Below are 25,914 nucleotides of genomic sequence, written 5' to 3' on the forward strand. Positions count from 1 at the left end.
ATGTCAAAACGATTCTTTTAAGGCATTGACTATCCACTAATTGATTCTTAGGCTGTATTTCATCATTGTAACTTCTTTTACATTTTTATGATAACAGGAATAGCAGCATTATTATCATCATTCATAGTAGCAAATGTTTATTTAGTATTTAGTGAGTACCAAAGTCTAAGGTTTTTGCATTTATTAACTTATTTAATTCTCATAACTCTTACAAACTAGGTGCTATTTTTTACCTCATGTCATTGAAATCAAATAATTTGCCCTAGGTCACTCAGCAAGTAAGTGGGGCTTTATCATCTCCTGTTCGTCTTGTAAGCTGTTTTCTATTTCAGGAAGCTTAAGAAATCTCAGTTTTATTCTGTGAAGGCTAATTCGTATTATTAGCACATCAGGAAAACCCGTTACAAACAAATATTCAGCAGAGACGTAGAAATCAAGAACTGTGTTCCTCATATCAAGTGTGCGATCAAGGCAAACTGGGATTTGCTTTTGTATAACTCTCTCCCAATCACACTGAATTCTATGATTCCTTATCCCATTTCCTTCACTAAGGTTATCCTTGGAGTTGATTTCTGCCAACTTGGGCATCTCCTCGAATGACATCCTTTCTAATTCCCACTGTTAGAGTAGATCTAGTTAGGGAGGACATTTATGAAGAAAGACCTCTCCCACAACACCCTTGAAACAGTTGTAGCTTACTTATCCTGAGTGGACAGGCATGGGCTTGGAGGGTGAAGGGGTCTTACAGTTCTAACATGTTACTCATGTTCTTTCGGTCATCTTAAATATATTTTGTAGAAATATGAGGTCTTGTGGAGATCTTAGGATAAGTACTAATGAACATAAAATTTCTGTTTTTAATCATACAGTATTCCAGTTTTCATTTACCATATGCACATATATGTACACAGACTTGTGTGTGGATGCATGCCTGCTTGTGAACATGTTTGCCTTTGTGTACACACACAGACACACACACGCACCCCCGCAAAGATAGTTTGAGGTAAGCATAATCTTTCTATGGCAAGCATCTGAGGTCTTTGTAAAGAGGAGTATAATTTCCATTTATGGCATGGCAAGTAGATTAATCCCAAGAACTCTCAATATCAAGGCCCTTTTATAGAAAGTTTCAAGAAGCTTTCTTAGGCCCCTCTGCTGACCTAATTATCGGGTCCTGGGTAATCTGTTTTATCACAGTCAGGTGGAGCCAGGATACTTTTAAATTTGGGATGAGGGTGAGATGTATTAATCTGTATCCCAGAGTATACAAGTTAACTCTTGGCCAGATTTATATAAAATAAAGTACAAAGTCAGGTTCTCAGATAATGTTGGTATATTGTTTGGTCTTTCTTTTTATTCTATTCCTGATAAGGATTCACTTGTTGTAGTCCAGTTATTTCACTAATTAACTAATATTTATATTATTAACACAGCAAAAGGAAAACTGGTGGATATCACAGGCTTCCACAGGACAGGCAAGTGAATGAATCACTTAAGCTGGTTAAGGACTGTGGTGATCTGTAGAGCATATATTCTGCCTAAAGAGGGCAGCCATGTCTCAATTTCCACACACTAGCCTTACTAGAATGTGGACTTTATGCTGCCAGAGCTTCTGATTTTTCAAGAAACGTTTGGAATCCAGATATTTGTGTGAAAACTAATTTTTCAATGTTAGCAGTTAATTCTGATTTTTAAAATACGATGCCATTTAATGAATAAACTATTATAGGAGTTGACAATTTTTTTCTGTAAAGCGTCAGATAGTAAATAGTTTGGACTTTGAGGTCTGTATGGTATCTGTTACAAGTACTCAGTTCTGCAGTTGTAATATAGAAGCAGCCATAGTCAATAAGCTAATGAAAATGGTGTGTTCCAGTAATATTTACAAAAACAGGTAAAGGCCTATTTTGGCCCAGTGGTGGTAAATTTGCCAACCCCTGAACTAAAAGAAGATATATCAAACATGTATAAGTATCAAAACATAATTTGACTAAACAAAGTAAGCTGTAGAAGGATTCATATATTTTATTGCCATTTGAATTAAATGTAAAGACTTGCCAAATAATGCGTTCATGGGTATGTGCATGTATTTGAATGATAAAGATTGAATTTATGATAGTGGTTATCTCTGGAGAGGGAAGGATGTGGGTCCAGAGAGGACTTGATTACAATATTTAATTTCTTTATAAAAAGAATCTGATGGAAATACAGCATGATATTAAGATATGATTAGTACATGGGTGTTTGCTTTCCCCCACCTTTTTGTCTTTATGTTTGAAATACTTTACAAATAAAAAACATTAGTATGCAAGGCAATCAAAACATATCTGCAGACTTAATTTGACTCAGATGCCATCATTTTGAACAACCTCTGATGTTCTTGCATGCAAGCATTCTAAGGATATCAGCTTTGTAGAAAATGATGTCTTTGTGTCAACAAGTTGGAATCTACTACCCATATATTTGGAGGTTTTCAATGCAATAACAGTTTGTGATAGGTGATATGAATGATAACCAAGATGTAAGCTGGTTTTCTTCAACCTATATCATTTCTTTATTTCTGTTTACAAAATCAGGCATAACTTCTTGACAATGTACATATATTATAATTACTTTTTTATGACCTTGTTATCTAGCATTCCTCTTAGTATCTTTCTGTTCCCTCTGAGGTTTCTCAGAGTTTTGTACAGTGTCAGCTTGTTCTTATTAGATCTAATTATTTCATAATTCAATTTACCATTTCTACTCATCATCGAAGACTTTCCTTAATACTGTCCTGGAAAACCTGCAAAGCATTGTACATTTCTAATAATATGATGTTCCACAATTGTTGTTTTTCTTGTGCCAAGATCAAGGATGGCACACTTTTCTGTTGACCTCAAACTCATTTAGTTACGAGTCATGAAATGATCCATATATTGAGCTTTATGAAGGGTGGAGGTTTTGTTTTGTTTACTTCTGTATCCTTAGCACCTTGAAACAGGGCTTGGCACAGGATGGCTACTAAATAAATTTGTGTTGAGTTAATAAATAAATGAATGCCATTATTCTTTTCAGACGATATAATTTTACATGGTTTCTGGTGGAATGTGCTGTTATTCCAAAGGCAGCTTTAGACACTGCAGTGGCAGAGGGAAACTTTCAAAATTCTGAGTTTATGATTTATTAACTTGGAGTTTCACCCTGTGTTCCCTAAGTTTTTACTTCTTACATTAATATAATTTGATTTCTAAGTTCCCAATGTTTTCTTTTTACTTTTTTTCATAAATGTTAATGTCTAAATTCCAACCATGGTTCCTTTTCTCAACTGAAACTTATTTATGTGACTATGCAAACCTTCTTTATACTTAATTCTTATTTTCTGTACTATTGTCTTTTCAGTGTTGTTCTTAGTCCTTCACTGTCTATCACTGCTACCCTTTATGGTACAACATGGCCTAGTCAGTTGAGTTACCAAAAGATTAAAAAGGAAATCATGGCCGATAATCCCAGCACTTGGGGAGGCTAAAGTGAGAGGATCACTTGAGCCCAGGAGTTTGAGACCAGACTGGGCAGCATGGCACAACCTGGTCTCTACAAAAAAAAAAAAAAAAAAAAAAAAAATTAACCAGGCATGGTGGCATTCTCCTGTACTTGGGAGGCTCCCAGCTACTTGGGAGGTTGAGGTGGGAGGATTGCTTAAGCACAGGAGGTCAAGGCTTCAGTGAGCTGCGATCATGCCACTGCTCTCCAGACTGGTTGACAGAATGAGATCCCGTCTCAAAAAAAGAAAAGAAAATTGTAGCTCTTCCTGAACAAGTCCTGAAATGTCTTTCCCATGTGCGTTGAGGGTCTTCAAGATAACCTCCCGGTTTGGTAATTTGTTAAAAGGACTCACAGGACTCAGCATATATTGTTACTCATGGCTGTGATTTATTACAGTCAAAGGATACAAAGCAAAATTAGCAACGGGAAAAGGCACATATAGCGATGTTCAGAGGAAACCAGACACAAGCTTCCAGGAGTCCTCTAGTAGAGTCACTCAGGATGTACAAAATTCCTCCAGTATTGCTTGTGACAGCACGTATGAAGTGTTGTCTACTGGGGGATATTATTAAATTATTAATTGGCAAAGGTTTATTGGGGGCTAGTTATGAAGGCAACCTCTGTCCAGCACATATGAAAATACCAGACCCCCAGAAGGAATGCAGGTGTTCAACATAAACCACACTATACAGGCATTCTAGGCATAGTGAGTCATGTTATCAGTTGTAGTAGTCACTGTCTCCTCACTTAGCCCCATTAACAGCTGTGGATGGGCCTTTGTCATCCCCAAGGTACTCGTTTCCCAAAGATGAAGAAATTTGATTTCATTTTGCTGTCTCTTGGTGTCAAAAACGTAAAAACATTTTTCCTCTCCTGGACATCTTCAACTCTTATGCCTTTACCACCAAGTGTAGCTTCAAAGTTCTAGGGAGCTTGTCTCTGTAACTAATTGGAAAATTTCTTTTCTGACCTCCTAACCCTGTATGGAGGTTGTTGGTTTTATATTTAGTAAATCATTAAACAACAACATGTTTTTTAAAACGTTTGTACTGAGGCCTGACATTGGGCAGTTTCTCCCTGCAGTCATGTTACTTGTCAGAGATGGGGCATGACTCCAAAGAGAATTAATGTATGTTTTTGTTATCTGAAGTGCCCTTGGGGCTTCCAGAATCCTCCTGAAGAGCCCATGTTTCTTTAGCGAAAGAGGTTTTTCAAGTCTGAATCCAGGATACAGGAACTCAAATAAAAAGCTTGTTCTATAGGAGTCTTAAAATAGAAGATAAGAGGCTACAAATAATGAAATCAAATTTGTAGAAACTGAGCAATTTCAATCAGATATGACAAAAAGATCCTTGCAGGAGAATATATACCAGTAGTAGTACCTAACTCTCATCCAGGTTTTTTAAGCTATGCAATTTCCATTTGACCATTTATTCTTTATAGATTGAATTTTATCATAGATTATAATTAAATAAAATAAAGCATAGCCACAATTCGAGTGCTGACAGCAACCTATCCTAGCAAACCTTTCACACACATACCATGTCTGAGATATTCTCCATATTGTCGCAAATAATCCCTAGTCACCTGTGTCAACATCCCAGAGGTTAAGTCAAGCAAAAGCAGAGAATAGGGAAATGTATAAAATAATAGATTTTATTTGAGGAGTCCTATTTAGAGTGATTGCCAGATCCATATTTTTCACAATAATTTCATTCCTCAATAACTGGTAGTTCATCACAAATTATCAAGCAGACATTGATAAGTTATCTGAAGATTTGATTTCATAAGCTTCCACAATAATGATGCTGTTTACTAATAGAATATCCATCCTATCCCAACATAAAGCCAGCTGGGAAAAAAAGTCTTATTCTTTTTAACTAGTAATTACATAGTTGTCCCTATCTCACTATATTGTAATGTTTTATTTTTAGTCTGTCTCCTACACTACACTGTATGTTCTTTAAGACTGAATGATTCTTTGTCTTTTACATTTATATAACACCTATGTGAGCATGCTCGTAATTTCCCAGGGTCATGCAGACTGAAATATTTCTGCTTTTGTCGTTTGTTAATTCCATCTAAAACATGGACTAGGCACTCTTAGGTTTCAGTCATCTGAGTAGATGTTTAATCAACATTTGAGAAACTATGTGGGAGAATTAACGGCATGTGATGATGGTGGGACTTGAAGTCTGTTTGCCAGGGGGCCCAGTTGTGAACATCATTTCCAGTACTGTCCAGACACAGGGGCAACTCCCTGTCATTTGTGACTCTTCCCATCTTGGCTCTTGCCTCTCTGGCTTCTTTCTTTCTTCCTTTCTCTCTCTCTCTCTCTTTCTTTCTTTCTTTCTTCTTTCTTTTTTAATTAGCATCACCATCTTTTCTGCTATTAAACTGTCACCATCTTGATCTTCTCTCCCTCTTTTGGCTTTTACTTTCCCAGCCAGAGTGCACTTCTGGTTTCTTTTGGGGCATCCAATCTCATAAATCTCAGCCTTTGACCTCTCTTTCTCTGTCTCTCTCTCTTTCACTTTCTCTCTCTTTTGAAATAGAATTTATACTTTATTAAAATGAAACAATCCTTGCAACTCTAAAAATTGTATTTTTATGGCACCATATGACTTCATTGTTCTTTATCAAACTTCAGGTAATAGCTGATTCAAAAAGACTTGTACTATATCTTAAATATCTTGTGATTTATGAAACTTCTTAAAACAACTTAAAGTTTATATCTTGTGGCCAAGGTACTATAGACCTAGTTGGGAAGAGCCTGCCTAAGTGAACATAAACATCACATTTCATTGATTCTAAGATAAACTTTTCCACATTTTAACATCTCTTAAATTGGGATTCATCTTATACTTCATGGTATCTCACAGTATAATTGGTGAATTTTTTCCTTAGTATTATAAAAATGATAATGATGGGACTTATAATTAAAGGCATCTTAGATTTGAAGTAGCTGAGGCTTAAGAAAGTTTACGAAGTCTGACTGGTAACCTTCACACACAGCAGTTTTGTTTGCATGTAGTCCTTCTCTTCTCTGCCCTTGAGATGGGATTTGTTCCCTTGAGCTTTACCCCCTTTGTGGACAGGAACTGGAGTGGCTCATTTCACCCAGCCTGCAGTCTGTGGATGGCCAAGTGTTAGCAGCCCAGTAAAGGGTCAGAGTGACAGGCTCTTGCACCTGCCCTTTTTGATGCCCAAGTTCTTGTTTGGTATCGAGGAAGAATCAGGTCACACAAACTATTTGAAGGGTAGTGTATGCAGAGGATTTATTGGGCGATAAAAGTGGCTTTCAGCAGGATGGGAAACTGGAAAGGGGATGGTGTGGGAAGAAGGTGATTTTCCCTGAAGCCTCACTGTCTGAAGTTAGCTGCATCTATCAGTAGTCTTCGATGCTCAGCCACATGTGTCCCTGAGGCTCAGCAGCTTGCATCCCCAACCACTTACATCAGCTGCTTGTATTGCTCTTTTTTTTTTCCCTGCCAGCTGATCTGTTTTTTATGGGCACTGGATAGGGGGCGGGGTAGGCAAAAAAGGCAATTATTTGGGTGGAAAAATGGGGTCAGCTGTTTTCACTTAGGGCCAAGGTTCCAGGCTTGAGGGTGAGGTTTAGCCGGGAGCCCAGCCCTTCAGGGGTCAGCTGTTTTCACTTATGGCCGAGGTTCCAGGCTTGAGGGTGGGGTTTATCCGGGAGCCCAGCCATTCTGTATCACCCTCACCAGGTTGCTTCATGCTGGCCTGCAAGTGGTTCTGCTTATGCTGGCCTCTCTTGAGTCTTTCAGTTAAATCTTTATTGGATATGTATTGTGTGCTAAGAATTGTGGTAACTGCTGGAGAGAAAGATGAACAAAATTGTACATAGTCTTTGCTTTTCTGATTATAGACACTTCTAAAATAGTGTTAACTGTTAGCGTTATAAAATGGCCCAATCATAGGCCAGATCATTCTGTTGTTCCTGTGGTGTCTAGATTTCTAAAGTTTCCATGTTACATAAGGAAGGAGCCATTCTGGGTGATCATTTAGGACTCTGTATCCAGTGACCCTATATGGGTATAGTACCAGTTTGGGTTGACTACTTGAAGGTGGTTTGCCTCCTTCATGCCTTCATCATTTACTTCTCAGAGGTTTTCATCATACTGCCTGAATCCAATACGTTGCATCTGTTTTTGTCAAACTTTTCAATGAATTATGTATAGCAAATCTAAATGGAGTTGCCTTAGGGTTTAGTTTCCCTCTTTACTCAGTGTTTATTTGATACAGCTCCAGGGAAGATTCCACTGGGAATGTGTGTCAGCTGGCACTTGCCCAAGCCTACAGTGAAGCTGTTATTTCATTTCTTATGTTAAGTTATTCTTAAGAGGTTGGTGTCTGGTTATCTGGTTAGAGATTTCTTAGTCCCCTACCTGTTTTCTTAGCGTTCTCTACTGGAATCTATAACCAACTCCCCAGTGGACTGCAGGTAGCCAACATGCACTCTCTTGGTAGGGCCTTGCCCACATTGAACTTTGCATTTGTTTGTAAATTTAATTAATTTTGTATAGATTATAAATGTACTTAGCAAAAAATTTAAAAAGTACAAAAGATAAACAGTAAAAAGAAAGTCTACTTTTTACACCTGGCTCCCAGCCACCCCATTGCCATCCCAGGAAGCAACCATAGTTACCAGTTTCTGTAACTCCAGTATTTTTTTAAATAACTTTTTATTATGTAAAATCTAAAATGTATATGGAAGAGGACAATATAAAGAACCTCCTGGTATCCATCATCTTGCTCCAACAATTATCAAAAAATAACCAATCTTGTTGAGCTCTACTCCCACCCACTTTCTTGGATTATTTTGAAGTGGATTTCAGATGTCATACCTAAAAGATAGTGCCTCTTTTAAAAAACATATACCATAATACCATTTTCACACTAAAAAGCAAAAATAATTTCTTCATATCATTACATTTAAATTTTTTCAATGATTTATTTTATTTTGTTTTACAGTTTGGTTGTTTGAATCAGGATCCAAACAAGGTCCACACATTGCATTTTGTTCAGTCTCAAGCGCCTTTTAATCGATAGCTCTCCCCTCACTTTTTTTTTTTTCCCATTTATTTGTGGAATTAACTGGGTTGTTTATTCTGTAGAATTATCCCGGATTGTTCTGATTCTGTTACCAAATATAGTCTGGTGACTGTTTTTCCTGTACATTGGTATTTTGGTCTAGAGGCTTAATCAGTTGTAAGTTTAATTTTTTGGCAAGAATACTTTAGAGGTGGTATTCAGTTTTAATTTTACAGATAAGCCAGGTAAGTGCCTGGTTATTTTTCATTTGTTTGTTTTGTTTTGTTTACAACATAGTTTTTAAGTACATGGGCTCTATAGTCAGACTATCTGGGTTTGTCTCCCAGCTCCACAACTTAGTAGCTGTATGACCTTGGGCAAGTCATATCAAGCTCACTGCATTTCTCCTTATTTGTAGATTGTGCATCATAGTAGCATGTAATTCATAGTACTGTCGTGAGGAATAACCAAATTCAATGTGTGTAGAGCATTTTGAACAGTATCTGTCTTTGAGTAGGTATTCAGTGTACATTATTATGGTATTATATTTTTATTTCTCCATTGTCTTGTATGGTATAGCCAGGGCTGCCATATTGTTCTACACCAGGGTTCACTGTTTATCTTGTAGGCTTTTGAATGATCCTTTTTATGGTGCTGTACAATGAGTAGTCTGTGTGGCAATATGTAGCAGCCCATATAGTCATACAATAAATGAACTTGTGTTGTTAAGCTGTTTTATGCTTTTCATAACACTACTATTTTATAAACAGGATTTAGTGTCTATCTGGATTTCTTGTTAGCAAACTCATGTATCACATTGCCTTTTTGTTTCTGTACCCCTCTTCCTTGAAATATACATGTGTATGTGCCCATAGATACACACCACATGCATTTTCAAAGTCAAAGCTAAATAGTATTCCTGTTACAACCTCTCTTCCAACTGAGTGATGTGAAGATCATGTAATTTATGCTGGTTTCCACTTAACACATCTATGGAGAGTTGAGGCTATCAGCCAGCTACCAACAAACAGGAAGTGAATTGATTATCAGCATGCCTGGGGACTGTGTAGACATGCCCATCAACCTCATGTTGTTATATGATTTGTCCTTGGGATCTGACCAAGGTTCTCGGTATTTTAATCAATATGAGATAGATACTTTCAAAATTAGGACCCCATGGTGTGACCCATGATGATCTGGACATCATTTTTGTCATCATTTTCTCTGTGAAAAAGAATAATATTGTGTGTGTGTCTCCTCCTTAGATCTGACATAGAAGGCATTCATGGAAAAGTATACCTTTGTATACTGCACTTGAGAGGTGGTAGGCCTATGCACGGGGAAGAAGAGATTAGGTCATTAATAAAATGGTACTCATATCCTTTCTAATTTAATAAATCAATGTAACTTCTACAGATGTGACACCAGGGAATTAAAGAATACAAAGTTTTCTAATGCACAACTATTTCACTCATATACACACATACACATACATACATGCCCAACTAGCCAAACAATATATAATTATAGTAATCCTTTACAAGATGTCAGTTCTAGTCTTAATGAAACTAGTAGCAGGTTTAGTTCATGGAGTAGTTTAAATGGAATGTGCTTAGGAAAGTCTAACTTCAAAGAGCCTTTAGTCAGAGCCCAAGAAACTTTCTCAGCCCTCTCTGATGATTTCATTTTTCTCTTGGCTAATATATTTTATCCATCAGTGTCAGGTTGGGCCAGAAATACTTGATTTTGAGATAGGAGTCATTGTTTTTTCAGGTTTTCAGAAAAATAATTACATTTATTATTGTGTATTATATATGGGGATAGAGATAGATATAGATTTGTTAATCCATATCTTCTAAGGTCCCCATATTGTTGACTAGAGTTGGCAGATGGGCCACAAGCCCAACATGTCTTTACCCAGGCTTTTTCAGGTAAGTAAATGCAAGTTCAGATTCTTAGGTGCTCTTTATATATGTGTTGCCAAAGCAGACACATAAAATGCTCTTCATAAATCAACCCCTTGTATTTCCTTTCCTATGATTTAACTCATGTTTTTGTTGATACAGGCTCATTTAATATTACCTATAACCATTCACTGTATGAATGATTGCTGTTATGTTTTGTCAATACAGTGGAAATTGGCAGAGTTGGTCCTGGCAAATGCAGAAGTCACTGTAACATTTTGGCCCATCCTGCCTCATATTTTATCACTCCTCCCATATGCACGTCCTCATATTCATAGTACATATAGTATTCAAGAACTTTATGTGCAGCAAAAATATTTTTACACATATTTGAATTTCTTATTCAAAATATTATAACCAACAAATTTGTCACTGTGGTTTAATCACAACACAAAAACATACCACTGATACTATATGCCACGGTTTATAACAAGCGTGTTGTAATTTTTTGCTTATTTAAACCTCACATCATGTTTATGAGTTAGGTTTTATTATTATTCCATTTTACAGATGAAGAAAGTAAGGCACAAAATTTAAGTAAATTTCAAAAAGTAGACCCCGAATTTGAATTTAGATATATTGACACTAGGCCAGGCGTGGTGGCTCATGCCTGTAATCCCAGCACTTTGGGAGGCCGAGGCGTGTGGATCACGAGGTCAGGAGACCGAGACCATCCTGGCTAACACGGTGAAACCCCGTCTCTACTTAAAATACAAAAAATTAGCCGGGCGTGGTGGTGGGCGCCTGTAGTCCCAGCTACTCGGGAGGCTGAGGCAGGAGAATGGCGTGAACTTGGGAGGCGGAGCTTGCAGTGAGCCGAGATCGTACCACTGCACTCCAGCCTGGGTGACAGTGCGAGACTCCATCTCAAAAAAAAAAAAAAAAAAGATATTTTGATACTCGTATCTATGATCTTAAACCATTTTTACTACTAAAATTGTGACTGACTTGTTATACTTGCCACTGCTTCTTTGTTTTATACACACACACACACACACACACACGCACACACACACATATATCTTGGCCCATAGAACCCAACATAGCACAGTCTAAGAGAACTTTCTGTGCTGATGGAAATGCTCCTTATATATTCTGTCCAATATTGGGAAGCACCAGGCACATGTGGCTATGAGCTTTTGAAATATGGCTAGTTAGAATAAGTAACTTTGTATTTAATAATATTTAATTTAAATTTGAAGTACCATATGTAGCTAGTAGTTGCCCTATTGGACAGCACAGATTCCAGCACAACACGTGACTTAGGAATGACACTCAGTACATATTTGTTAAAGGAAGGAAAGATTCAGATTTATTTCTCCAGCTCAGATCTCTCCCTTGACCTTCAGACTTATGTATGTAATTTCTTATTTGAAACCTTCAATGAATGTCTATTAGACATTTTCAAACCATCTATTAGACAGTTCCAAAGACATTTCCAAATAGTTCATGTCCAAAATGAACTATTGATCTTTCCCTCCAAGCCTACTCCATCCATAAGCTTCTCCATTTCAGTTTCTTCTACTCCCTCAGACTAAAAACTTTAGTCATGTATGATTTTTGACATCTAATCTATCAACAAATTCCGTAGGCTCTTCTTTCAAATTATATATGTAATCTGACCATTTCTAGTCACCTCCACCAGTTTTACTAAAATTTAAGCCACAGCCATTTTTGTTCCATGTTATTGCAATAGACCTTTTATGTGTCTCTTTTCTTTGCTATCCCTGTTACACTCTTACTATTGTCTACACAGCAGCTAGACCGTTCTTCTGTATTCAGGTCAAGTCAGAGCAGACCATTCCTCTGTTTAAAACTCACCAGTGGTTTCTCATTTCACTCAAAGTAAAAGCAAAAGTCCTTCCAATAGCCCAAAAGCCCTATATAATAGCCTCCGCTCCCCCGTCCAATACCCTATTCTCTCTCTCTGTCTCATGATTTTTAATACTCTCCCTTCTTTATTCCACTTTACTTTCACTGGCTTCCTTATTGTTTATTTTTTTAAGAAGGCAAAGTAAAAAAATAGCTTAAGTATTTTTATTTGTTTGCAACTAAGCTTGTTAACACTATATAATGAAAATGTACAAAGAATGATGTTGCAGTTTTTGGTTAGATTTAAGTTAAAGACATTCATTAATAAGGAATCTTCAAACATGAGTATTCCAGAAATTTCTCTAAGCCATCTGATCTGAATAACTGTCTCTGAGTAACACCTTACTTTGTAAGGTATTGTCATGCATTTGAATTAAACTCAGATTTTTTCAAAATAAGCCCTGATTTAAAAAACTATTCTATATTCAAACTAAAAGAATATAAACAGAACTTTTCCTTTCCAGAAACAATAAAGGAAACAAGGCATTTTGTAAAATATGGTCCTGAGCAAGTCACAGTGGAAAATAAATGTATACTTCTACCTGCTCAAAACAGAGGCTACTTTCTGTTCTTCAGTCTTGGAAACAAGGTTAAGAACAGCCTATATGTGACTTCGGGCAGGGGGTTGCCAAAACAGCTCAAGCAGTTGACCGTGGACACCTCAAATGAATTTGGGAGAACCTGACCAAAGGATCCAAATTCTATTTTTAATAACTAATACAAAGGTGAAGTGGCTCCTCCCAAGTAGCAGTGCTGCCGGGGCCTGGCCCTGGCCGAGGCCCAGGCCCAGCTCTGAGCTTACCTGTTATGCTCCCAAGCAAACCCTGATCCTTCTGCTCCAGGGAAGACCTTTTCCCTTTAGAGGTTCAATGTCCAGGGAGCTCTGTGATTGTGTGAATGAGGTGAGCGCCGACTCCGTGTGAGTATTTTAAGGCTTGGAGTCAAAGTATTTTTCTAACACGCTTAGGCAGAGTCCGTGTGTCAATGGCTCATCTCCAGTTCTAATTTCTCACCACATATTTGTAGATCTACGACCACAGACCTTTGCTATATTATCATAGTCACAGCTAATGTCCATCCTAACTTACGATTCATATTCTGTGCCTGGAAACAGTCCCTGTATTTAACAATAAAACCTACACATAAAAACAATCCACTATTGCAACTTATATGGTCACAAAGCATTAATGATCTTCTGTAGAACAAGCAATTTTTTATTTATTTTTATTTATTTTTTATTTTTTTGAGACAGTCTCACTCTGTCACCCAGGCTGGAGTGCCATGGCACGATCTTGGCTCACTGCAACCTCTGCCTCCCAGGTTCAAGTGATTCTCCTGCCTCAGCCTCCTGAGTAGCTGGGACTATGGGTGCCTGCCACCATGCCCAGCCAATTTTTGTACTTTTAATAGAGACGGGATTTCACCATGTTGGCCAGGCTGGTCTCAAACTCCTGACCTCAGGTGATCCACCCACCTCCGCCTCCCAAAGTTCTGGGATTACAGGTGTGAGCCACAGCGCCCGGCCAAGCCAATGTTTTTAACCATAATTGTCATGAATTAAAAACAGAATCCCCAAGATCAAAAAAAAATTGCACTATACAAACAACTTGAAATATACATACACACACTCTCATACACACTTCTTACAGAACTGTGCTTGGGGAAGTTCCATTTGTTGAGTGCCACTGAAGGCATATTTTGCTAAACTGCTGCTCCAGTAGGGCACAGCTGTTTACTGGATGAGCAGAAAAGGAAGATATGCTTGTGGCAACCAAAAAGTTTTAAGGTCTTTCAAGTTGTATAAAATGGACCTGCAGAAATGTTTAAGTATTCTCAGGATGCAAAGTTGGAGCTGAAATGTGTTATCAAACCAGTTGCAAAAAGTGTACAGCAGGCATCTCTTGAGGTCAAACCTGATACCCAGATATGTGACAAAGCTTCAGGACACATGGCTTGTTGGCCTTGTCTCATATCGTTGCATAATCTGATCATGTGTGGATTTCGCAAAAGATTCCTTCATATTGTCCTGCTAGTTTGGTATTGAGGATTTGCTCACAATCCTCCTGAATCTTATCTTCATAGTCTAAGACATGCTCACATATTATTCCAATTTGTCAGAGGGTAAATGTGGGCTGGTCCTTCTTCATCCATGAGGAACCTGGAGAGCTAGGTGCTATGAGTGCTGAGGAGTGAGGTTGACTTTCTGAAGCACAAGCTTCACTCTGATTAAGAACAATTTCTAAATGTCTCCACCTCTGATAACGACTATATTCAGTTTTGTGTTCTGAAAAATTTGCTCTGGAATTGTAAGGCGCCGCTTGCTGCCGGGTGGGGCGGGCTGCTGCAGACTTGGCGGTGGGGTCTGTGTCTGAAGCGGCGGCGGCAGCTTGGCGTCCGGGCCTGAGGCCCAGAGTGGGGCCCGGCAGAGAGGCGCAGCGCCACTGCTTCGGGGGAGCAGGGACTCAGCAGCTTAGTCCCGAAGTCCATGGGCCGCTTCAGCGTCGCCCGGTTCGCCAGGTCGCTGAGGGGCCAGGGACCGGGAGTGGACTCGGGGGTAAGTGCGGCCTAAGCTCCGGCTCCTCAGTGGGGCTTGCCAGCCAAGCCCTATTGTTTCCTTTTCTATTGAGATCCAAAGCCAATCCTTATTATTTGTGTATTCTGTATTGGTGAATTTTCCTAGCATTTAAATTTATTTGTCACCCCTGGTATATTTATACTTCCTTGTATATTTCTTCTTTTTTGATAAAGTTAGGTTATGGCTTGTCTACTTTGTTAATTTTTTCAAAAAATTGTGGTTTTAGCATTAGATCTGTTTTTCTATTCTCTACCTCATTAATTTATGCCCTTATGTTGCTATTTTTCTTTCTTTTCGTTTGCTTTGTTGTTTCTTTCGCCTTTTAAGCTAAGAATGTAATTCATTTTTTAATTTTTATTTTATTGATGAACATGTTTAACTTAGTGAATTTTCTTTTAATCGCCTCATTAAATGTATCCCACAGATTTTGATATGTAGTGTTTTCATGATCATATTTTAAAGACATTCTGTGATTTTAATTTGTATTTCTTTAAATAATTATTTAAGAGAAAGCTTATAATTTTCCATGCGGAATGGACTTAAAAAGTGATTTTTAGCTTTATTGTAGTATTATTATTAGACAATGTTTATAACATGTCAACTTTATGGAACTTACTGGTGTTTTCTTTGTAACCTAATATATGATCACTTTTTGTGAGTGTGTCATGTGCAACTGAGAAGTGTAGCCTCTAGTACCAGGGCATAAAATTTGATATATATCTGTAAGATTGTTATTTAGGTCTTCTACATCTTTACTTATTGTTTATCCACTTGATTTGTTGTTTAATGAAAATGATGTGTTAAAGTTTCTTATTTTTAGTGTGCTTTTATATACATCTCTAGTATTTTTGCTTTATAAAGGTGGTGGCTGTATTACTTGATGCACAGATATTCATGTATCTTTATTTGGAGAATGGCTTTTAGCATTTAAAGTGTTCTGTGTGGCTGGGTGCAGTGGCTTGTGCCTGTAATCCCAGCACTTTGGGAGGCTGAGGCGGGCAGATCACTTGAGGCCAGGAGTTCAAGAATAGCCTGGCCTAAATGGTGAAACCCCATTTCTACTAAAAATGCAAAAAATAGCGGGATGTGGTGGGCGCCTGTAGTCCCAGCTACTCGGGAGGCTGAGGCATGAGAATCACTTGAACCTGGGAGGCGGAGGTTGCAGTGAGCCGAGATTGCACCACTGTACTCCAGCCTAGGCCACAAATAAAAGTGTTCTTTGTTTAATTTAATGCTTTTTGACTTGAAATCTATTTTGTCTGATATTGATTCCATTTGCCTGGTAGACTTTTGACCATTCCTAAATTTTCCTCTTTTGCTTCACATTCCTTTAAACTTCCAGTCTTCACAGGGTATCTCTCCCTTATTTTTTGCCACTTTTTCTCTTACAAATGATACCTTTCAAAGTCTGCCTTTTGAAGACTGCATAGAAAGCTCTTCCCCAAGGCTCTAATCTACCAGTTTGTCATTATTTTTGTGCTTTGTGTGGACTTTGTCTTTCTGGTTGTGATTTCAGATTAATCTTAGGCTACTAGCCCCTTCTTTTCTCATTAACACTCCTGTTTCAGCATTGTCCTTGCTCTCTGGAAAGACTTGTGAGTGATAGCTTGCTGGGATTTCTTTTTTTTTTTCTACTTACAATTTAATATTTAAGTATTTTATTATATAGGTGTTTTCTTTCTTTTTGTTATGTGAAGGGCATGGCTTTATGTACTTTTATGTTGTTCTGGTGGCTCTATATTGTTTTGTAGAGGATGTGTTTGGAAATTTTGATTTACATAGTCACCATTGTCTTAACATAATATTTTCCATAGAGTTAAAAATACTTTGTAAATATATTTTTTTATTGTTATACTTTAAGTTCTAGGGTACATGTGCACAACATGCAAGTTTGTTACATATGTATACATGTGGCATGCGTAAATATTTTAATAGCTATATGATACTATGATACAAAAATATACCAATAATTTTTCCAATAATTTCCCTCTTTAGCATGTTAGTTTTTTTCCTTTTATGTGATGACATATTTGTGCATAAGTTAATTCCACTACATACTTTGGGTAGATTTACCAAAATATAATTTTTGCCTCAAGGTTATAAATATTGTTAATAATCTTGACATAGTTTGAACACAGGGAGAATCAATTGGCATATGGATATATATGAAGCTGCTAACTAGGGTAGCCTCTATCCTTTTTTCAGGTAGCACCTTTCTCTTTTACATATATATCATGAGCCTGGCCTGAAATAGCTAGTAGGTACCAGTGTGGCTATTTCTGGTGTTTACAGCCAGCATCTCTGTGGAGTGATAGAACTTTGTGCCAATACTAGTTATTAAGTATTTGGAGATCTTCCACCTCCACAGATTATAACATTTGTTATTCTGTGGTTAGATTTTCTTTACTTAGGGCACACACTTGTCTTATATTCAGTGATAACAAGAGGACAAATGGCCTTTCTTTCAGCTGTCCTTTAGTCTGGCATCCCTGGGTTTTATAATTGAAGAAGAGGGGTGATGTTTAAGAGCCTAAAATACAACTGGCAAGACCTTAACTTGGAGAAACTAATCAATCCTCACATTAGTCATTACTGCTTTCGTGGCTTATGTCAGAGCGTGATGGGCTTATTTCTGCCCACGCTTTCTGTTAGTCACTTGTTTTTCCTCTCACTTGATCTGCTTTATCAACTGCAATTAATCAAAGCTGGGCTTACTATTCATGCAACTAGATTTTTCTCAGTAATATTATATTATCTACCAATTCCTGAATTAACTGAGACACTCTGACATGATCTGTGTACTTTAGGTGAGCCATTGTAACTTTCTGTAGTTGTTTTGTTTGGTTTGCCTCTGAATGTAAAAATAGCATTGTGTTCTCATTTGAGAGTGGTGGTTAGAATCTTTACCAATATATTTTCTATGGTTATTTTTACTTTCAATCTTTTTATTCATCACATTACATGGTAGATGGCTTAGCAATATTTATACAGTAATTCCACAAACCAGCCTTATCCTAGAATCACCTTTGAGACATTATTATTTTTTTAAATACAAACTGCCAGGCCTCATCATGGACCCAATGAATTAATCTGTTGCATTGGGATTCAGAGATCTGCATTTTAAACATCTGCCCAAGTGACTGTCATGCAATTTGGTACCTGACTGTAGACTTATTTTTGAGATACAAAGTTTAATGCATACCCAACCAAATCATGACCCCAGTGCAGCTCTTAAGTGGTCATCTCTGTGCTAGTTTTTAGAGCTTGTCACCCTTGCTGTATATATATGGCATGCTCCAGGGTGCATTTAAAGCTTTATTTTCTCCATATGTTTAGAAAGTCATTCCTTAACCCAATAACCTATTAAAATTCACTTATGTTTTATTTGTATTATTTAGTGGTTGTATTTTACATTTTATCTCCTCCATGCACTTGAAATTGAATATGTTGTTTGGTTGTGAAATAGAGATCTAACTTATTTTTTCCCAAATAGTTAATTTTCTATGTTCCATTTTTTGAACAATTCTGCTTTTTTCCCACCAATTTAAAATGCTGCTTTTATTGTACATTAAGTTCTTACATTTATACGATGGTCTTATCCTGAGCTTTCATTTTTTCCACTGGCCTAACTATTCTTATACTACTATGACCATGCCACATCATTAATCATTTTCCTTTTGAGTAGCACAAAGTTTCCACAATTACTGTTTAAAAAATGTTTCACTCATTTTGCTAGTTTATTATTCCATGTAAACTTTAGAATTATTTTATCACATTCCAGAAAATTAGCTTGTTGGCATTTTGACTGCAATTATACTAAATCTATTAATTAATTGGAATCAAGTTGACAACATGCAATATTTAGTCTTTCTATCCAGGATCACAAAATTTTGTTTTTCATTTACAGAAGTCTTTTTGTGTGTAATACTTTTATTTATATTATTTCTGAGACTTAAATAAATCACTCTCTCTTCTCTCCTCTGTCTCCCACACACATACACATACAGTGCCACTATTTTTTCTATTATAATTTTGAGGTGTCTATTACTGATATATAGGATGCTTATGATTTTTATATCTTCATTCACTGACCAGGAATTTTAACAAGCTTTCTTGTTAATGTTAAAAACGTTATCAATAGGTCTAAGCATGGTGGCTCATGCTTGTAATCCCAGCACTTTGTAAAGCCAAGCGAGAGGATCTCCTCAGCCCAGGAGTTCTAGACCAGCCTGGGCAACATAATGAGACCCCATCTCTACAAAAATTAAAAGTACAAAAATTGCTGGGCATGGTGGTGCGAGCCTATAGTCCTAGCTAGTTGAGAAGCAGAGGAATGAGGGGCCCTTGAGCCCAGGAGTTTGAGGCTGCAGTGAGCCATGACCACACCATTGCACTGCAGCCTGCGTGACAGAGTGAGACCCTTTCTAAAAAAACAAAAACAAAAAAAGTATCAGTAGTTTCTCTTGCATTTTTCAGTTAGACAGTTATATGATAGGTAAATAATGATTATTCTATCTCCTTTCCAATGGGTTTGACTTTTCTGTTTTTGTTTCTTTTTAAAATTACATTGAGAATCCAGTTCCTCACCACCTTTGCTGTTCATTACACTCAGTGAAGAGTTTATTTTTTTAATTTTTTAAATTTATTTTTTATTATTATTATACTTCAAGTTCTAGGGTACATGTGCATAATGTGCAGGTTTGTTACATATGTATACTTGTGCCATGTTGCTGTGCTGCACCCATCAACTCGTCAGCACCCATCAACTCGTCATTTACATCAGGTATAACTCCCAATGCAATCCCTCCCCCCTCCCCCCTCCCCATGATAGGCCCCGGTGTGTGATGTTCCCCTTCCCGAGTCCAAGTGATCTCATTGTTCAGTTCCCACCTATGAGTGAGAACATGCGGTGTTTGGTTTTCTGTTGTTGTGATAGTTTGCTGAGAATGATGGTTTCCAGCTGCATCCATGTCCCTACAAAGGACACAAACTCATCCTTTTTTATGGCTGCATAGTATTCCATGGTGAGTTTTTTGAAAAAGTATCAGGACTCACCTGAATCAGAGATTCTGCTTTACCTGATGTAGGGGGAAGGTGGGTATTGTCATTTTTAAAAGCCTCTCAGATGTTTCTAGAAGCTGTGTTTGAGAATCATTGTTCTAGACACTCTGACCAAATGATAAGTAGTACTAGTGATAGCAGACATCCTTTTCTGGCTTCTGATCATAAGCTTCTAGTATTGCACCATTAATGGTGATATGAGCTGATCATTTGAGATTGACTCAATGGTGTGTTGGAGGCAGCTGGTACCTGCTCAAAAGGTGTAACTGTACACATATTTTCCCAACTTCACATTCATTGACATTATGTTGATCACTTCAAATCAGCCATGGTTGATTCACATGGAAATTGACAAATGCTAAAATCAGCACTCTCCACCTTCTGTGTCGACCTGTTCATTATTTACCAGCACATCACAGTAAATCTTTATTAGCTTAAAGAAGTATTCTTAAAAAAAAAAAAAGTATTCTTTTATTATTACGCTAAGAATAATTTTTGTCCTTCGTTATCATTTGTATTTCATTGCAGCTACCTTTTAATCACATTGTCATCTTCTATCAGCCGAGTTCTAAAACCTTGTGTTTCTCACTGTAAATGCTTTTTTCCAGAGGGATTCCTGTATTCTGATTCTTCAGAGAGTTTTCCTTCTATTAAACTACACTGACTTTTCCTAAACCTAATAACTCTTTTTATGGAGGAAACTTTTTTTCTTCTTCATCCTCCCTCCTGCTACCCTTCCTGTCCTCTAATACTCACCAATCTGCTCTCTATCTTCATGAGATCCACAGACCTAAGAACTTGTTTAGTTTGTTCTTTTGATTGGTTTATAGACAAGCAAGAGTCAAATTTGAGTTTGTAAGATAACAGCGTGAGTTCTTGCATAAAAATTTCAGATACAAATGAGTAAAAAAATTAAAAAATCTTCCAATAATCACTGCTGTGGTGAGCCACGGATTCAGAAGGTAGGGTGTTTGGGTGGAAAAGAGTGGTTCACAGTGGACAATCTAGAGGAACAGATGGGCTGCATGTTCTTCAGGTAATCCTGTATGAATACTGTCTTGTCACAAAGATGTATGTAAGAATTACAGACTATGGCCGGGCACAGTGGCTCACGCCTGTAATCCCAGCACTTTGGGAGGCCGAGGCTGGCAGATCACTTGAGGTCAGGAGTTCAAGACCATCCTGGCCAATATGGTGAAACCCCACCTCTACTAAAAATACAAAAATTAGCTGGGTGTGGTGGCACACACCTGTAATCCCAACTACTCAGGAGACTGAGGCACGAGAATCGCTTGAACCTGGGAGGCAGAGGTTGCAGTGAGCGGAGATGGAATTGCTGTTCTCTGAGAAGTAATTATAATGTACAAATCATCGTCTAGTCAGATGAATGTAGACCAACATGCTATACAATCAAGCTGAAATTGGAGTTGACTGTCTTATGAATATTAGGGATCCTAACAGACACATGGCTAAATTGATGTTTACTTTCAGTGAGAATGGAACAGGCCTTGGGCAGGGCCATGCTTTTTCTATACCCAGATTTTTGAGGGGTTTTATCCTGAAGGGATAATGAATTTTATCAAATGCTTTTTCAGTAACAATTGAAATTCTTATATCGTTTTTGTCCTTCATTTTATTGATATGATGTACTGTATTGATTTATTTGTGTATGTTGAACCATCCTTGCATCCCTGAGATAAATCCCACTTGGTCATGATAAAGGATTTTTAAAATTTGTTGAATTTGGCTTGCTAGTATTTTGTTAAGTATATATATATGTATCAGTGGTCATGGCCAGTAGTTTTTTTGTTGTTGTTGTTCGTTTGTTTGTTTGATGTATCTTTGTCTGGTTTTGGTATCAGGGTAATATTGGCCTTGTAGAGTGAGTTTGGAAGTACTCCTTCCCACTCTATTTTTTCAGAATAGTTTGAGTAGGTTTAGTATTAGTTCTTCTTTAAATGTTTGGTAGAATTCAACAGTAAAGCTATTGGGTCCCAGACTTTTCTTTGCTGTTAGACTTTTTATTATGCCTTCGATCTTGTTCCTTGTTATTGGTCGGTTCAGGTTTTGGATTTATTCCTGGTTAAGTCTTGGTAGGTTGTGTGTGTCTAGGAATTTATGAATTTCTTCTAGTTTTCCCATTTATTGGCATATAGTTCCTCATAGTAGCCACTAATTACCCTTTGAATTTCTGCAGTATCAGTTGTAATGTCTCCTTTCTCATCTCTGATTTTATTTATTGGTATATTCTCTCTTTTTATCTTAATCTGGCTAAAGGTTTGTCAATTTTATGTATCTTTTCAGAAAACCAACTTTTTGTTTTATTGATCTTTTTGTTTTATTATCATGTCAAATTCATTTTATTTCTGCTCTGATCTTAATTATTTCTTATCTTCTACTAATTTGGAGTTTGGCTTGCTCTTGCTTTTCTTGTTCTTTAAAATGAATCATTAGGTTATTTGAAGCTTTTCTTTTTGATGTAGGCATTATAGCTCTAACCTTCCATCTTAGTACTGCTTTTACTGTATTCCATAGATTTTAGTATATTACATTTCCACTATCATTTGCTTCAAGAAAATTTTCAGTTTTCTTCTTAATTTTGCCATTGGCCCACTGATCATTCAGGAGGATATTAATTTTCATGTGTTTATATAGTTTCCAAAGTTCCTCTTGTTACTGATTTCTGGCTTTTTTTTTTTTCCCATTGTGGTCAGAGAAGATGCTTGATATTATTTCAGGGTTTTTGAATGTTTTAAGACTTGCTTTATGGGTGGGTGCAGTTGCTCACGCCTGTAATCCTAGCACTTTGGGAGGCTGAAGTAGGCAGATCGCTTGAGTCCAGGAGTTCGAGACCAGCCTGGGTAGCATAGTGTACAAAATGTACTAAATGTACAAAAAATTATCCAGGTGTGGTGGCACACACTTGCAGTCCCAGCTACTAGCCAGGGCTGAGATGGGAGGACTGCTTGAACCTATGAGGCCGAGACTGCAGTGAGCCACTGCATTCCAGCCTGGGTGGTGGAGTGAGACCTTGTCTCAAAAAAAAAGACTTGTTTTGTGACCTAACATATGGTCTGTCCTTGAGAATGTTCCATATGCTGAGGTGAAGAATGTGTATTCTGTAGCCATTGGATGAAATGTTCTGTAAATATCTACTAGATCCATTTGGTCCATAGTGCAGATTAAGTCCAATGCTTGTTTGTTGATTTTCTGTCTGGGAGATCTGTTTAATGCTGAAAGTGGGGGTGTTGAAGTGTTTAGCTATTATTCTGTTGAAATCTACCTCTCCTTTTAGCTCTAATAATATTTATATGTTTGGGTGCTCCAGCATTGGATGTATTACATTTAAAATTGTTATTTCCTCTGGCTAAATTGACCCCTTTATCATTATGGGGTCATAATGATCTTCTGAAGATTTAAAGTACTGAAGGAAAAAAAAACACTTTTATTGTAGAATAGTATATCCAGTGGAAATGTCCTTCAAACATGAAAGAGAAATAAATAAATAAATATGGAAGGTCATATTTCCCAACAAACAAAAGCTGAGGGATTTTATCAATACGAGATCTGTCCTATAAGACAGATGATCTTCTTTGTCTCTTAAAGTTTTTGTCTTGAAATCTATTTTTTCTAATATAGGGGTAGCTACTCTGTTCTTTTTTGGTTTCCATTGGCATGGAATATCTTTTTTCCACCCTTTTATTTTCAGTCTATGTGTGTCTTTACAGGATAAATGTGTTTTTTGTAGGCAAGAGTCTAATTATTTTATCCATTGAGCTACTGTATGTCTTTTGATTGGAGAGTTTTTTCCATTTATATTCAATGTTATTATTGATAAGTAATGATTTACCCCCTCCTATTTTATTATTTGTTTTCTAATTGTTTTATGGTCTTGTCTTCCTTCTTTTCTTTCTGTCTTTTTAGTGAAGTAGATTTTCTCTAGTGGTATGATTTTAATTTCTTACTTTTTATTTTTTGTGTATCCATTGTATCTTTTTTGATTTGAGGTTATTAAGAGGTTTGCAAATTCTCTCTTATAACCCATTATTGTAAACTGATGCCAACTTATGACTGATAGCATAAACAAACAAGGAAAAAGAAAACTAATAAAAACTTTACACCATAATTTTTTCTGCCCACTTTTCAGTTTTTTGTTGTTTCCATTTATGTCTTATAGTACTCTCTATGTCTTTAAAAGTTGTTGGAGTTATTATTTTTTATTGGTTAATTGTTTAGTCTTTCTACTTAAGAGAAGTTGACACATTACAGTTATGGTGTTATAATATTCTTTGTTTTTCCATGTACTTGCTATTACCAGTGAGTTTTATATCTTCAGGTGATTTATTAGTGCTCATTACTGTTCTTCTCTTTCTGAATGAAGTACTCTCTTTAGCATATCTTGTAAGATAGATCTGCTATTGATGAAATCTCTCAGCTTTTGTTCGTCTTGGAAAGTCTTTATTTTTCCTTCATGTTTGAAGGACATTTTCACCAGATATACTATTCTAGGGTAAGAGTTTTTTTCTCCTTCAGCACTTTATGTCATGCTGCTCTCTCTTGGCCTGTAAGGTTTCCACTGAAAAGTCTGCTATCAGACATATTTGAGCTCCTTTTTATGTTACTTGTCTCTTTTCCCCTTGTTGCTTTTAGGATCCTTTTTTTTTATCCTTGATCTTTAGGAATATGATTATTAAATGCCTTTAGATATTCTTGTTTGGGTTAAATGTCTCTGGTGTTCTATAACCTTCTTGTACTTCAAAGTTGATATCGTTGATACTATCCCATTGAATAAGCTTGCTACCCCTGTCTCTTTCTCTACCTCCTCTTTAAGGCCAGTAACTCTTATATTTGCCCTTTGAGACTATTTTCTAGATCCTGTAGGCATGCTTCGTTGTTTTTCATTCTTTTCTCTTTTGTCTCCTCTAAATGTGTATTTTCAAATAGCCTGTCTTCAAGCTCATCAATTCTTCTGCTTGATCGATTCTGTTATTATAAGGTTCTGATGCATTCTTCTGCATGTCACTTGCATTTTTCAACTCCAGAGTTTCTGCTTGATTTTTAAAATTATTTCAATGTCTTTGTTAAATTTATGTGATAGAATTCTGAATTCCTTTTCTATATTATATTGAATTTCTTTGAGTTTTCTCAAAAGAGCTATTTTGATTTCTCTGTCTCATATGTCACATACCTCTATTTCTCCAAGAGTAGTCTCTGATGCCTTATTTAGTTCATTTTGGAAGGTCATATTTTCTTGAATGATCCTGATGCTTGTGAATGTTCATCTGTTTCTGGGCATCGAAGAGTTAAGTAGTTAGTGTAGTCTTCTTAGTCTGGGCTTGTTTGTACTTGCCCTTCTTGGGAAGGCTTTCCAGATATTTGAAAGGACTTGAGTGTTTTGATCCAAGCCATATCTGCATTAGAGAGCATCCCATACCCAGTAATTCTGTGGTTCTTGCAGATCTGTAGCAGTACCACCTTGACGGTCTTGAATAAGATCTGGAAGACTTCTCTGGATTACTAGGCAGAGACTCTTGTATTCTTTCCTTACTTTCTCCTTTTACTTTTTAAGTCCACTTTTACTTTTCCCTCTACTTTTCTGAAGCAGAAGGAGTCTCTCCCCAGAGCTACCACAGCTGGGAATGTGTTGAGTCATACCTGAAGCCCACAAAATTTCATCTAAGGCCCAATGAGTACTATCTGGGTTTTGCTTCTGGTTATTTAGGGTCCAAGGGTTCTTTAGTCAGCATGTGATGGGTCCTGCCAACACTGGGTTCTTCCATTCAAGGCAGTGGGTTCCCTTCTGGCCCCAGGTGTGTGTAGAAATGTCTGGGAGCTAGGGTCTGGAAAAGGGGCCTTAGG

The 25,914-nt window shown here is 37.1% G+C and overlaps 1 protein-coding gene and 1 pseudogene across 2 annotated transcripts in view; one reads left to right on the forward strand and one right to left on the reverse strand.

Annotated features, from left to right (window-relative positions):
• OPHN1 (oligophrenin 1) overlaps nucleotides 1-25,914 on the forward strand; it is a 366,891-nt gene that overhangs the window by 262,820 nt on the left and 78,157 nt on the right. The window lies entirely within an intron of this gene.
• On the reverse strand, nucleotides 14,304-16,783 carry LOC112616235 (annotated as a pseudogene).

This window comes from Theropithecus gelada, chromosome X (assembly GCF_003255815.1).
Source record: "Theropithecus gelada isolate Dixy chromosome X, Tgel_1.0, whole genome shotgun sequence".
Lineage (NCBI taxonomy): Eukaryota > Metazoa > Chordata > Mammalia > Primates > Cercopithecidae > Theropithecus > Theropithecus gelada.